Here is a 12,262-nt window from a genome sequence, read left to right as displayed (position 1 = left end):
AAGACACCCTGCTTGCTGCTATCTGGTCTTGCGAGATTTGCTCACCATGATATGGAGGCGTACATGATGCCCCTCGACTTCAATCCGACCTCCATTAGTCGAAACTTCTTTGCAGGTATGTAGTGGGTCGCCGTACATCATTTCCCTCGACTTCGATCCGATCACCATCGCCTGAAACTTCTCGCAGGTACGGTCGGCATGAACTCCCACTGGATGGCTGTCGTCAGAGAAGACGGGGAAAAGTTGGTGCTCGTGAACTTCCAGACCTCCCATGAGATTATCCTTCCTCCGTTGGATGATATAGAGTTTTACCTTCACGGTCCAAGTCATCTAGATTACGTCGTCAGTTCGACGCACCTTGTTTTGCAGAAGATTGTAATCTGCCAAGTGCCCACACGACATGCGGATTACGCAGACTTCAAGCTAATTGTGTTGTTCGACAAGCGACTCGCCTATCTTTCCGCCGGTGCCTTGTTTAGCTGGAGACAGCTCGGCTCACAGTGGAACATCGTCAAAGCTGATACACACTTCTGTGATGCTATTGAACACAATGGCATCATCTACGTGATCGACAAAGCAGATGGCACCATGTATTGCTGGGACGGCGCGTGTGAGTTCTTTCCCTTTGATGTTAATGATGACGCCATGACACTGTTTGAACTTTTTGTGATGATTGACATATCCCTGTTTGAGTAGAATTTGAGTAGAACTATGGCCATGTATTAGAGACGCCGTAAATCAGCTATATTTGGAATGAGTTAATTCATGCGATTGTGACCATGTCATTACAGCCAATTTGTACCCCTGAATAATCAAACTGTTAGGAAGATATTGATATTCTTCTTATTTTATAGTAATCTATATACTACTAAATATGAGTGTGTATCAATGGCCATGTTAGTTTCCTCATTTTCATGATGTAGAAACATACATCACACTATTGATTTCATCTAACCATACATTAGGGAAGCAAATGCGCATATGGAGAACTCTATATTTTGAAGTAGTCAAATCCTGTAATGCTTACCATGTGTACATACCTATGTCCGCCCTTCAGCAATCAATAGCTAGAATAATATGCTCACAAAAAATTTCCCACAGAACATGAGTATATAACAATGCATGGTCTGTTAGTTTCCTTGAAGAATTTGTTTGTGAGGACAGAACATGATTACATAACATGCATGACATGGTAGTTTCCTATGAAGAATCGATTGTGAGATAACATGAGTATAACCATGCATGGCACTTCTATATTTTCGAACCCAGTATACATTTCCCTGTATTTTCCTCCCAGTTCCAACAGGGACATACCGATGTTGTTTCTTGCATTATCCTACTCATACTCTGAACAATGTTGATCTTACATTAACAATGCCTGTCCTTTTTGATATCATGCAGTGTCCCTACAGTTACTGCCCTTTGTAATCACACCACCTTTGCCAAAAACAGGGAAGCACAACTGGTTCCTCGCTCGATCAGAGGATGGCAAAAGACTGATGATCATTCGGACACATGAGCCGGAAAAGTTATATTGCAAAAACCCCACTGTATGCAAGCACCGTGAAATACGTGAGTATCCGGACAGTGGCTGTTACGTCTATGAGCAGGATACCAGCTTGTTGGGGACTGCGGGATTTTTGAGTTGGAGGCGGGTAAACAACCTTGGTTCATACTCTCTGTTTCTCGGACTCAATTATCCGATTAACCAGGAGATCACCGTTGGCAAGGACCTTGATGACAGAGAGGCTATGTTTGCTATGGAAAATTGTGTCTACACGGCGAGCCCTAGGAGTTCGGGAGCAAACTCCTCTGATTGTCAACATACAGCCTGCAGCCAAAAGAAGGTGAGAATGACAAAGGCATCTGGATTAACTTTGATCCTTGGATGTGTCGAGTCCGACAGGCAGTGATGTGGTTCAAGCCTTCAGGTTGATAGGTAATTGGGTTGTTGCGTCGAAAGGGTGGAGTACTGGTGTCTCCGGATCACTGGTGGCTGAACCGGGGCTGCAAATTATTATGGTGTTGGATCATCCCTCTTCGAATGGCTTGTTGTCTTTGCTGCTTGTTCTGGATGGGTAGTTCTCTCTTTTGTTATGCATATTCCTTGTCATTTGGTCATCCTCGTCTATGTCACTCTTACTATGTAATAGTTGCCTCTATTTAGAATGTCATTCTCGTCTGGTTCACGAGAGTCTGAGCGCTGCAGATGGGTGTGTTTTGGTGGTGTAGCAAGACTTCTTATGAACTATCATGTCTTGCTGTTTATGTCAGTAGTAGTCACTAGTCAGTGTTTGAATGTTGTATATATCATTGTTTTGAACTGTTTATTGTCTCGAACTGCTGGTGGACTAAATGAGGGCATCACCATTCTCCAGTGTTCAGAATATATCTCCTTTTTTCAAGTTATAATTTGAGCTCAGTGCCTTTTCGATGATGTACACTTGTTTGGGCCAGTGAGGTGTTATTGAATATGGGCCAAGTAGTAACGCAATGCCAAATAGGTCAATTATGACTCTTAGGTCGGGCTCTCAAAAGATCCTCAAAAAAAGGCCGGGCTCTCAAAAAAGAAAGAATAGGGACTCTTAGGCCGACATGTGGGTGCCACCGGTGTTTTTGTGCGCTTGCGCGCCGAGAGCATATTGGCGCGTGTTCGAAATTCATGCTACCTTTTCATCCCCAATCAACCGCCCCTCCCCCACCTCTGGAATCTTGATTCCTACTCCAGTTCCCCCAAATCCCCCTCCCGTACTCCCTGTACTCAAGTGCACTATCATGTCACCGGTCAACGCGGATCTCCGAGCCGGGGATCCTGAGGTCTGTCCTGCCTTCGGGCGCTGCATGCTGTCGCTCAACAGTGGCATGGCGGCGCTTGACGACCAGTTTGCCGGCAAAGTGTGATGGTAACCATCAACGGCGACCGGCCTCCCGTCTCGCTGGACGACCTTGTCAAAGCTCTTGGCATTGCGCACGGCATCCAAATAAGTGACTTGCTCGTCGAAGTCTGTCCGCCACCGGGTGATTTCTTCGTCAGGTTCCGGACAACTTTCGACTGCAGTTGTGTGTTTGAATCTTCCCGGCGTTTGTTCTGTGATGGCGCGCTGGTGAGCTTTGATCGGTGGCACCCAGGATGGGGCTCGGTGCCCTCTGAGCTTGAGTTTTTAACAAAGCTTACCTTCCACGGCATGCCTCGACGTGCTTGGAACAACGAGTCCATGAATGAGCTTATCAACGACCTTGGAGGTGAGCTCGTAAGTATGTTTGTTCCTCCAGACAGCTGGGCTCTGACGGTTATGGCATGGATGAAGAAGACGTCCACCATACCGAAGGTGATTTGTGTTGAGATACCGGTGCAGGAACCGGGGTTGTACTATTCGTCACCACCAAGGCCGCTGCGGACCATGTTAGGGATGTACCTGTATCGAGTGTTCGTGCATGTCGAAGAAGTGGTCAATCCATCAATCGAAGTCCTGCCGCCGCCGCTGGTGCCCAGGCCCGTCGACGACGTCCATTACAGGAGTCAACGTCAGACTTTCCCCGTGTTGCTCGGAATGATGGATGGCACAAGGCCTACTCCATCGTGCGGCGGAGGCCGCTGCTTCTTTGGGAGAAGAGACAGGCTGGCTGCCTGGATGTGCTCTAATTTGAGGTAACAACCGAATCTTGTCAGACGGCCTGTTCTATTTTTTTACCTAAACTTTTTTTTAGAAAGGGTTGTACGTCAACTTTGTTGGGGATCGTAGCAGAAATTAAAATATTTCTACGCATCACCAAGATCAATCTATGGAGTAACTAGCAATGAGAGAGAGGAGAGTGCATCTTCATACCGTTGAAGATCGCGAGACGAAAGCGTTGCAAGAACGCAGATGAGGGAGTCGTACATGTAGCGATTCAGCGCGGCAGAATCCGATCCAAGCACCGAACAACGGTGCCTCCGCGTTCAACACACGTGCAGCCCGGTGACGTCTCCCGCACCTTGATCCAGCAAGGAGGAGGGAGAGGTTGAGGAAGAAGGCTCCAACAGCAGCACGACGGTGTGGTGGTGGTGGAGTGCAGTTCTCCGGCAGGGCTTCGCCAAGCACACGCGGAGGAGGAGAGGTGTTGGGGAGGGGAGGGGCTGCGCCTTGGATGTGGTGCTGCAGCCCTCCCCTTACCCCTCTATTTATAGGGAGAAGGGGAAGGGGGGCGGCCCCTTTAGATGAGATCTAGAGGGGGGCGGCGGCCAAGGGGGAGGGAGCTTGCCCCCCAAGCAAGGGGGGCGCCCCCTTTTAGGGTTCCCCCAAACCCTAGGCGCATGGGCCCTAGGGGGGGTTGGCGCCCAGCCCACTTAGGGCTGGTCCCCTTCCACCTACAGCCCATAAGGCCCTCCGGGGCAGGTGGACCCTCCCGGTGGACCTCCGGAACCCCTCCGGTGGTCCCGGTACAATACCGGTATACCCCTGAATATTTCCGGTGACCATATGATGACTTCCCATATATAAATCTTCACCTTCGGACCATTCCGGAACTCCTCGTGACGTCCCGGATCTCATCCGGGACTCCGAACAACATTCGGTAATCACATACAAACCTTCCTTATAACCCTAACGTCATTGAACCTTAAGTGTGTAGACCCTACGGGTTCGGGAATCATGCAGGCATGACCAAGACACCTCTCTAGCCAATAACCAACAGCGGGATCTGGATACCCATGTTGGCTCCAACATGTTCCACGATGATCTCATCGGATGAACCACGATGTCGAGGATTCAAGCAATCCCGTATACAATTCCCTTTGTCAATCGATACGTTACTTGCCCGAGATTCGATCGTCGGTATCCCAATACCTCGTTCAATCTCGTTACTGGCAAGTCACTTTACTCGTTCCGTAATGCATGATCTCGTGACTAACTACTTAGTCACATTGAGCTCATTATGATGATGCATTACCGAGTGGGCCCAGAGATACCTCTCCGTCATACGGACTGACAAATCCCAGTCTCGATCCGAGCCAACCCAACAGACACTTTCGGAGATACCTGTAGTGCACCTTTATAGCCACCCAGTTACGTTGTGACGTTTGGTACACCCAAAGCATTCCTACGGTATCCGGGAGTTGCACGATCTCATGGTCTAAGGAAATGATACTTGACGAAAGCTTTAGCAAACGAACTACACAATCTAGTGCTATGCTTAGGATTGGGTCTTGTCCATCACATCATTCTCCTAATGATGTGATCCCGTTATCAATGACATCCAATGTCCATGGTCAGGAAACCGTAACCATCTATTGATCAACGAGCTAGTCAACTAGAGGCTCACTAGGGACATGTTATGGTCTATGTGTTCACACATGTATTACGATTTCCGGATAACACAATTATAGCATGAACAATAGACAATTATCATGAACAAGGAAATATAATAATAACCATTTTATTATTGCCTCTAGGGCATATTTCCAATAGTCTCCCACTTGCACTAGAGTGATGAATTGTACACCCATAGAGTTCTGATGTTGATCATGTTTCGCTCGTGGAAGAGGTTTAGTCAACGGATCTGCGACATTCAAATCCGTATGCACTTTACAAATATCTATGTCTCCATTTTGAACATTTTCACGAATGGAGTTGAAGCGATGCTTGATGTGCCTGGTCTTCTTGTGAAACCTGGGCTCCTTGGCAAGGGCAATAGCTCCAGTGTTGTCACAGAAGAGAGTCATCGGCCCCGATGCATTGGGAATAACTCCTAGGTCGGCAATGAACTCCTTCATCTAGATTGCTTCATGTGCTGCCTCCGAGGCTGCCATGTACTCTGCTTCACATGTAGATCCCGCCACGATGCTTTGCTTGCAACTGCACCAGCTGACTGCCCCACCATTCAAAATATACACGTATCCGGTTTGTGACTTAGAGTCATCCAGATCTGTGTCGAAGCTAGCATCGACGTAACCCTTTACGACGAGCTCTTCATCACCTCCATAAACAAGAAACATATCCTTAGTCCTTTTCAGGTACTTCAGGATGTTCTTGACCGCTGTCAAGTGTTCCATGCCGGGATTACTTTGGTACCTTCCTACCAAACTTACGGCAAGGTTTACATCAGGTCTGGTACACAGCATGGCATACATAATAGACCCTTGGCCGAGGCATAGGGCACGACACTCATCTTTTCTCTATCTTCTGCCGTGGTCGGGCATTGAGCCGTGCTCAATCTCACACCTTGCAATACAGGCAAGAACCCCTTCTTGGACTGATCCATATTGAACTTCTTCAATATCTTGTCAAGGTATGTGCTTTGTGAAAGACCTATGAGGTGTCTCGATCTATCTCTATAGATCTTGATGCCTAATATGTAAGCAGCTTCTCCAAGGTCCTTCATTGAAAAACACTTATTCAAGTAGGACTTTATACTTTCCAAGAATTCTATATCATTTCCCATCAATAGTATGTCATCCACATATAATATGAGAAATGCTACAGAGCTCCCACTCACTTTCTTGTAAACACAGGCTTCTCCATAAGTCTGTGTAAACGCAAACGCTTTGATCATCTCATCAAAGCGAATGTTCCAACTCCGAGATGCCTACACCAGCCCATAGATTGAGCGCTGGAGCTTGCATACTTTGTCAGCATTCTTAGGATCGACAAAACCTTCCAGTTGCATCATATACAATTCTTCCTTAAGGAATGCCGTTTTGACGTCCATTTGCCATATTTCATAATCGTAGAATGCGGCAATTGCTAACATGATTCGGACGGACTTTAGCTTCGCTACGGGTGAGAAGGTCTCATCGTAGTCAACTCCTTGAACTTGTCGATAACCCTTAGCGACAAGTCGAGCTTTATAGATGGTAACATTTCCATCCGCGTCCGTCTTCTTCTTAAAGATCCATTTATTTTCTATCGCTCGCCGATCATCGGGCAAGTCTGTCAAAGTCCATACTTTGTTTTCATACATGGATCCTATCTCGGATTGCATGGCTTTAAGCCATTTGTTGGAATCTGGGCCCGCCATTGCTTCTTCATAGTTCGAAGGTTGACCGTTGTCTGACAACATGATTTCCAGGACAGGGTTGCCGTACCACTCTCGTGTGGAACGTATCCTTGTGGACCTACGAAGTTCAGTGGTAACTTGATCATGATCGTCATCATTAACTTCCTCTCCAGTCGGTGCAGGCACCACAGAAACATTTTCTTGTGCTGCGCTACTTTCTGGTTCGAGAGGGGTCATCTCATCAAGTTCCACTTTCCTCCCACTTACTTCTTTCGAGAGAAACTCTTTCTCCAGAAAGGACCCATTCTTGGCAACGAAGATCTTGCCTTCGGATCTGAGGTAGAAGGTATACCCAATGGTTTCCTTAGGGTATCCTATGAAGACGCATTTTTCCGACTTGAGTTCGAGCTTTTCAGGTTGAAGTTTCTTGACATAAGCATCGCATCCCCAAACTTTAAGAAACGACAGCTTAGGTTTCTTTCCAAACCATAATTCATACGGTGTCGTCTCAACGGATTTCGACAGAGCCCTATTTAAAGTGAATGCGGCAGTCTCAAAAGCATAACCCCAGAATGATAGCGGTAGATCGGTAAGAGACATCATAGATCGCACCATATCCAATAGAGTGCGATTACGACGTTCGGACACACCATTACGCTGAGGTGTTCCAGGCGGCGTGAGTTGTGAAACAATTCCACATTTCCTTAAGTGTGTGCCAAATTCGTGACTCAAATATTCCCCTCCACGATCTGATCGTAAGAACTTTATTTTCCTGTCACGTTGATTCTCAACCTCACTCTAAAATTCCTTGAACTTTTCAAAGGTCTCAGACTTGTGTTTCATTAAGTAAACATGCCCATATCTACTCAAGTCATCAGTGAGGGTGAGAACATAACGATAGCCACCGCGAGCCTCAACGCTCATTGGACCGCACACATCAGTATGTATGATTTCCAATAAGTTGGTTGCTCGCTCCATTGTTCCAGAGAACGGAGTCTTGGTCATTTTTCCCATGAGGCATGGTTCGCACCTGTCAAATGATTCATAATCAAGAGACTCCAAAAGTCCATCTGCATGGAGTTTCTTCATGTGTTTGACACCAATGTGACCAAGGCGGCAGTGCCACAAGTATGTGGGACTATCATTATCAACCTTACATTTCTTGGCATTCACACTATGAATATGTGTAACATCACGTTCGAGATTCATTAAGAATAAACCATTAACCAGCGGGGCATGACCATAAAACATATCTCTCATATAAATAGAACAACCATTATTCTCGGATTTAAATGAGTAGCCATCTCGCATTAAATGAGATCCAGATACAATGTTCATGCTCAAAGCTGGCACTAAATAACAATTATTGAGGTTTAAAACTAATCCCGTAGGTAAATGTAGAGGTAGCGTGCCGACGGCGATCACATCAACCTTGGAACCATTCCCGACGCGCATCGTCACCTCGTCCTTTGCCAGTCTCTGCTTATTTCGCAGCTCCTGCTTTGAGTTACAAATATGAGCAACCGCACCAGTATCAAATACCCAGGAGCTACTACGAGCGCTAGTTAGGTACACATCAATAACATCTATAACACATATACCTTTGGTATTGCCGGCCTTCTTATCCGCTAAGTACTTGGGGCAGTTCCGCTTCCAGTGACCGTTTCCCTTGCAATAAAAGCACTCAGTCTCAGGCTTGGGTCCATTCTTTGTCTTCTTCTCGACAGCTTGCTTACCGGGCGCGGCAACTCCCTTGCCGTCTTTCTTGAAGTTCTTCTTACCCTTGCCTTTCTTGAACTTAGTGGTTTTATTCACCATCAACACTTGATGTTCCTTTTTGATCTCCACCTCCGCTGATTTCAGCATTGAATATACCTCAGGAATGGTCTTTTCCATCCCCTGCATATTGAAGTTCATCACAAAGCTCTTGTAGCTAGGTGGGAGCGACTGAAGGATTCTGTCAACGACCGCGTCATCCGGGAGATTAACTCCCAGCTGAGACAAGCGGTTGTGCAACCCAGACATTTTGAATATGTGTTCGCTGACGGAACTATTCTCCTCCATCTTACAACTGTAGAACTTGTTGGAGACTTCATATCTCTCGACCCGGGCATGAGCTTGGAAAACCATTTTCAGCTCTTGGAACATCTCATATGCTCCGTGCTGCTCGAAACACTTTTGGAGCCCCGGTTCTAAGCTGTAAAGCATGCCGCACTGAACCAGGGAGTAATCATCAACACGTGTTTGCCAGGCGTTCATAACGTCTTGGTTTGCTGGGACGGGTGCTTCACCTAGCGGTGCTTCAAGGACATATGCTTTCTTGGCAGCTATGAGGATGATCCTCAAGTTCCGGACCCAGTCCGTATAGTTGCTACCATCGTCTTTCAGCTTGGTTTTCTCTAGGAACGCGTTGAAGTTGAGGTTGACATTAGCGTGGGCCATTTGATCTACAAGACATATTGTAAAGATTTTAGACTAAGTTCATGATAATTAAGTTCATCTAATCAAATTATTAATGAACTCCCACTCAGACAGACATCCCTCTAGTCATCTAAGTGATACATGATCCGAGTCAACTAGGCCGTGTCTGATCATCACGTGAGACAGACTAGTCATCTCGGTGAACATCTTCATGTTGATCGTATCTGCTATACGACTCATGTTCGACCTTTCGGTCTCTTGTGTTCCGAGGCCATGTCTGTACATGCTAGGCTCGTCAAGTCAACCTAAGTGTATTGCGTGTGTAAATCTGGCTTACACCCGTTGTATGCAAACGTTAGAACCTATCACACCCGATCATCACGTGGTGCTTCGGAACAATGAACCTTCGCAATGGTGCACGGTTAGGGGGAACACTTTCTTGAAATATTAGCGAGGGATCATCTAATTTATGCTACCGTCGCTCTAAACAAATAAGATGTAAAACATGATAAACACCACATGCAATCAAATAGTGACATGATATGGCCAATATCATTTTGCTCCTTTTGATCTCCATCTTCGGGGCGCCATGTTCATCATCGTCACCGGCATGACACCATGATCTCCATCATCATGATCTCCATCATCGTGTCTTCATGAAGTTGTCTCGCCAACTATTACTTCTACTACTATGGCTAACGGTTAGCAATAAAGTAAAGTAATTACATGACGTTTCAGTTGACACGCAGGTCATAAATAAATTAAGACAACTCCTATGGCTCCTGCCGGTTGTCATACTCATCGACATGCAAGTCGTGATTCCTATTACAAGAACATGATCAATCTCATACATCACATATATCATTCATCACATTCTTCCGGCCATATCACATCACATGACACTTGCTGCAAAAACAAGTTAGACGTCCTCTAATTGTTGTTGCAAACTTTTACGTGGCTGCTATAGGTTTCTAGCAAGAACGTTTCTTACCTACGCCAAAACCACAACGTGACATGCCAATTTCTATTTACCCTTCATAAGGACCCTTTTCATCGAATCCGATCCGACTAAAGTGGGAGAGACAAACACCCGCAAGCCACCTTATGCAACTAGTGCATGTCAGTCGGTGGAACCTGTCTCACGTAAGCGTACGTGTAAGGTCGGTCCGGGCCGCTTCATCCCACGATGCCGTCAAATCAAGATAAGACTAGTAACGGCAAGTAAATTGACAAAATCGACGCCCACAACAACTTGTGTTCTACTTGTGCATAGAAACTACGCATAGACCTAGCTCATGATGCCACTGTTGGGGATCGTAGCAGAAATTAAAAAAATTCTACGCATCACCAAGATCAATCTATGGAGTAACTAGCAACGAGAGAGAGGAGAGAGTGCATCTTCATACCGTTAAAGATCGCGAGACGGAAGCGTTGCAAGAACGCGGATGAGGTAGTCGTACACGTAGCGATTCAGATCGCGGCAGAATCCGATCCAAGCACCGAACAACGGTGCCTCCGCGTTCAACACACGTGCAGCCCGGTGACGTCTCCCGCGCCTTGATCCAGCAAGGAGGAGGGAGAGGTTGAGGAAGAAGGTGAAGGAAATATGCTCTAGAGGCAATAATAAAGTTATTATTTATTTCCTTATATCATGATAAATGTTTATTATTCATGCTAGAATTGTATTAACCGGAAACATGATACATGTGTGAATACATAGACAAACAGAGTGTCACTAGTATGCCTCTACTTGACTAGCTCGTTGATCAAAGATGGTTATGTTTCCTAGCCATAGACATGAGTTGTCATTTGATTAACGGGATCACATCATTAGGATAATGATGTGATTGACTTGACCCATTCCGTTAGCTTAGCACTCGATCGTTTTAGTATGTTGCTATTGCTTTCTTCATGACTTATACATGTTCCTATGACTATGAGATTATGCAACTCCCGTTTACCGGAGGAACACTTTGTGTGCTACCAAACATCACAACGTAACTGGGTGATTATAAAGGTGCTCTACAGGTGTCTCCGAAGGTACTTGTTGGGTTGGCGTATGTAGCGACCCGACCCGAATGGATCAAGTCTCTGTGCTTAAGTGTCATCCCTGGATCGGTATGCTGACACACACAGTACTCGAGGATTTATAACAGAGGTAAATCACATGTATAAAGTAACGTAAAAACTATTACCTCAATCCAAATAGCGGAAGTAACAAGGTTGTGGATTCCCATCAACACCAATGGCAAAGTTGAGTGTAGAAATCGTAACCCTAACGTATCACTTACTCGTCGTAAGCATCCTGCAACAAGAAATGTTGCAGCCCGAAAACGGGTCAGCACATGGAATATGCTGGCAAATTCACACCATAGAGAAATGATGAACAAAGGCTATCACTACATGCATATATGGCTGGTGGAAAAGCTCTATGGTTATAGTGTTTTTGCGAAAAGCCAATTTTTCCCTACTTCAAAGGAATAAATTTTATTTAACTATCATGGTGGTTGTGAAACATTGAGATGGTTGACAGCATCTCAATCCCAATTAAGTATCATCATTAACCCAACAATATTAATTAAAGTAACATGATGAGATCAACGGGATAATCCAAGAACTAGATACTCAAGATGTCCATAACCGGGGACACGGCTAATCATGATTAGTTTGTACACTCTGCAGAGGTTTGTGCACTTTTCCCCACAAGACTCGCTCTCCTCCGTTGGATTACTCGCACTACATGGTGTTTGAGTAACGGATGACCGAGACACAGTCTTTCAGAAGTGTTTGCACCTTACGTATGGGTAGACAGTTACACCTACTTTCCCCTGCATCTGCTAGTCTACCACTGTAAGAGTTCACACAA

The sequence above is a fragment of the Triticum aestivum genome, chromosome 3D, assembly GCF_018294505.1.
Source record: "Triticum aestivum cultivar Chinese Spring chromosome 3D, IWGSC CS RefSeq v2.1, whole genome shotgun sequence".
Lineage (NCBI taxonomy): Eukaryota > Viridiplantae > Streptophyta > Magnoliopsida > Poales > Poaceae > Triticum > Triticum aestivum.
The sequence above is the reverse complement of the archived record's forward strand: the minus strand, read 5'-3'. Positions refer to the sequence as shown.